Consider the following 3,380-nt stretch of genomic DNA (forward strand, 5'->3'; position numbering starts at 1 on the left):
GAGAGGCCTCCTTAAGGCTAGAGCCTCCAGAAACACCAAGGGAAGAGAAGAGTCAGCCTAACTTACCCACGTGACAATTCAAAGAGAAGCAGTCTGAGATCTCACCAGAGATCCTTCCACACCAAGTTCAAAGCACCAACTGCCTCCACAGGAAGTTACCATCATATTTAAGAGATAGCATCTGTGATCATTTCCTGCATCCACCTCCAGCTTCACATGGACAAATGGCAGCCTCAACACTGTTCTGGACTGCCCAAAGGGCAGTCCCTTGTTTTTGATTTGTCCCTTACTATCTTGTGTGGGTCTCAGATCTCCCCCTCCCCACCTAATTCTTTTTTTTTTGACATTTATTAATATTTGTTTTAAATCTGTTTACATACGTTATGCCCCTACTTTCCCCTTCACCCCCCCCCCCCGCTCTCCCCCCACCCATGGCCAACGCGCATTTCCACTGGTTGTAACAAGTGTCCTTGTTCAGGGTCTATTTCCCATTCAGGGTCTATGTCTGCCTCAGTCCATGCATTCAAGCTCCCCACCTAATTCTAAGTTGGGTGGGCTGACATTATTTCTGGTGGCTAAAGTCTAAAAGAATGAATGAGGGTGAGCTAATTCCATTCACAGAGAGGACAATTAGGAAGCTGTCACAATAATTCAAATGAAAGGAGATGAAGTCCCAGACTAGAGCGCCATCCCTGTGGAAGAGAAGAACACAGATACTGGAGACAGAACTGGCAAAGCCCTAGTAATTGACTGGATAAGATTAGTGAGGAGCAGGGAAGATTCCACCTTGACAGATCACAAACCCAGGCAGCTAGCATGGAATAGAGAGTTAGAAAGAGAGGCTTATGGGAGAAAACAATTAGTTCTGCTTAGGCCATGTTGAGGTTGAGATCCCTCTGCGGTGTCCAGTGGGAGATGTCCAATGTGCAGTTAGTAATACAAGATTGCGGCTTGGGAGGGTGAGGAGTGTTGGCTATATAGACCCAGAAGGCACTTGAATAGAGGTGACAGTTGAATCCATGGAAGTCAATGAGAGAATACTGAGGGAGAAAAAAAGACAGAGTCCTTCAGTTCAGCGACAGCGATTTCTATTTGTCTCTTGCTTTCAAAGAGGACCAGTGACATTGCGGGGTGATGCCTTGACTTGCTCATGAATCGGATTTCAGGGAGGCAGAGTTGCACAGAGCCGGCAGCCTCACTCTCTTTTCCAGTCATCAAAGTCCAGTGTCAAGACAAAGGTTGGGACAACTACTGATGACCCCAGTTGCACTGGATGACCCTGGCACCTCTGATGTCTGCCCCTGCTTCGGCCACCTTCAGGGCTGTTGGAACCCACTGTCCTCATCCACTCACTCCACCAGGGGAAGTCTTCACATGCCCGAGGCAGACACTTCCCCAACTCGCTGACAGATCTGGAGCCCAGTGGTTACCCTCAAACTGATTTAGCCCATCTGCCAAGATGGTTTACCAGGGTGTGACTGCTGCACATGCTACAGCTCCTTGGAGCCACAGGGGGGAGCTGAGTGAAAGGTGACCACCAAAGGTGTCCCCGAAAGGGGGTCAGCAAGCCCTCCCTCTAGAAGTCCTAGTCCTCCTTGAAGTCCCCCACGCCCCAATCATATGAAGCAGACAGGTTAGGGGGAAGAAAAGCAAGGGAGCACTACTGTGAAAACCTGTGGAGAAGAAGGTGTCTGGGAAGAGGGGCTGCTTAACAGTGCAGACACTACAGAGAGAAGGAAGACGGCCAAGGACTGGAAAATGGCCTCAGATGAAGCTTTTCAGAGATCTCCCCCTGGATAACAGCGAAGCGAAAAACCACAGCACAAGGGACAAAGTGGGATCAACTAGAGCTGGAGGCAGAGACAATTCGACGTCCTCAGTTACTCTGGCTTTGGGTTAAAACCATTAGCTTAATTTGGTAGAGAGATAGGAAGAGATGAAAGGGATTTCAGAGGCCATCCAGTGCCACCCTTTTAATTTACAGATGAGGAAACCGAGGCCCAAGAGGGGACCTGATTTGTCCAAGGTTTCATGAGCGGTAGAGGACAAAGCAACTAATGGACATCCCTAAATATTCCTTAGCTAGGCAGACTAAGAAAGTGTGTGACCCTTAGGAAGAGATGGAAACTAGCTTAGGAGATGTTCATCAGAAACTTAGAGCTGTAAAGGAACTTGGTTCTCCAATTTTGGGGGGGTCCTCGGGGGTCAGCAGGAAAACCAGCCTCAGCCCCTGAGGAGTCAATAGACAAAGAACATTTGTCTTTTGTGGCAGGCACTGCTGAGGGCTGGAATGCTAGCAAGCACTCCATTTTTCGTGGATGGCTGGAATGGACAGATCCCGGGCTAGTGGGGGTGGGGGAAGGTAGAGGCGGGGAGTGGGGGTCAAAGCGAAGGAGCAGAGATGCTTTCTTTCATGGTTCTCTTCTCTTTTCTTTTCTCTGTCTCTGTCTCTCTCTCTTCCCCCCCCCCCTCCTCCCCAGGTGTGAAGCCTCGCAAGCCCCACTGTCCCTTCTTAACTGGGTCGGGACCCGGCACCCCAGTGAGCTGCTCTGCCACTAACTTTTTCCAATTCCAGATAGGCACAGAAATCCTCACTCGCTGCCCAGCAGCCCCGCGTTCTGTCCTCTCCGGACTCCACTTGGCTCGCAGCGCACCCCGGTGGCCGAGCCTGCCCGCGCCGAAGCACCCACGCCCCAGGGACACAGGGCGGCAGGGCAGGGGAGGGGAGGCACCCCACCCCAAAGCTCCTGGCTCCTCAGTCTCCGCGACAGTTTCAGTCTCGCTCCGGGTCCAGCAGAGCCTGCCACACCTGGAGAGGCAGCTGCGCACCCGGCGGCCCGGCCGTCCGCCTAGGGAAGGGCGGGGGAGGCCGGCGCTGAGCGCCCGCCCTCCGCCCTCTGTCCCTCCGACCCGCCGCCGCCGGGCCAGGGGAGGAGGGTCTGGAGCGTTCGGGCTCTGGATTCCACGAGGGCGGGCCCCCGTGGGGGGGAAGAGAGGAGGGCCCGGAGAGCCTCCAGCGAGTAGCGGCCCCTGGGCGGGGGCAGCACCGCGGGACCATGGAGCCGGACTGCCCGAGCCCGAGCCCACGGGGGCGGCGCCGGCGCCGGCGGCAGCGGCAGCGGCAGCAGCAGCAGCAGCAACAGCAGCAGCAGCGGCGGCAGCGGCAGCCGCAGCCGGGGGAGCCCGGGGAGCCCCGGGACACCGCCTGGGTGGAAGCGTGGCTGGACGACCACTGGGACTTCACTTCCTCTTACTTTGTGCGGAAAGCCACTAGGTAAGCCCAGTGGCCGCGAGCCTCACACCCGGGAGCCTGGGGGCTAGGGGACCGGCAGCTCCTTAACTCTCCTTTCCCCGTCCTGCCCCTGGCCCTGGCCGGGGAG

The 3,380-nt window shown here is 55.4% G+C and overlaps 1 protein-coding gene across 1 annotated transcript in view; it reads left to right on the forward strand.

Annotated features, from left to right (window-relative positions):
- Nucleotides 1-3,175: 3,175 nt before the first annotated feature.
- The window catches only part of PDE5A (phosphodiesterase 5A), a 161,956-nt gene continuing 161,751 nt past the window's right edge, over nt 3,176-3,380 (forward strand). Inside the window, exon 1 of the mRNA XM_044680023.1 lies at nt 3,176-3,274. The gene's annotated coding sequence lies outside the window, so the exon portion shown is untranslated. The remainder of the gene's footprint in view (nt 3,275-3,380) is intronic.

Source organism: Gracilinanus agilis, chromosome 6 (assembly GCF_016433145.1).
Source record: "Gracilinanus agilis isolate LMUSP501 chromosome 6, AgileGrace, whole genome shotgun sequence".
Taxonomy (NCBI): Eukaryota; Metazoa; Chordata; class Mammalia; order Didelphimorphia; family Didelphidae; genus Gracilinanus; species Gracilinanus agilis.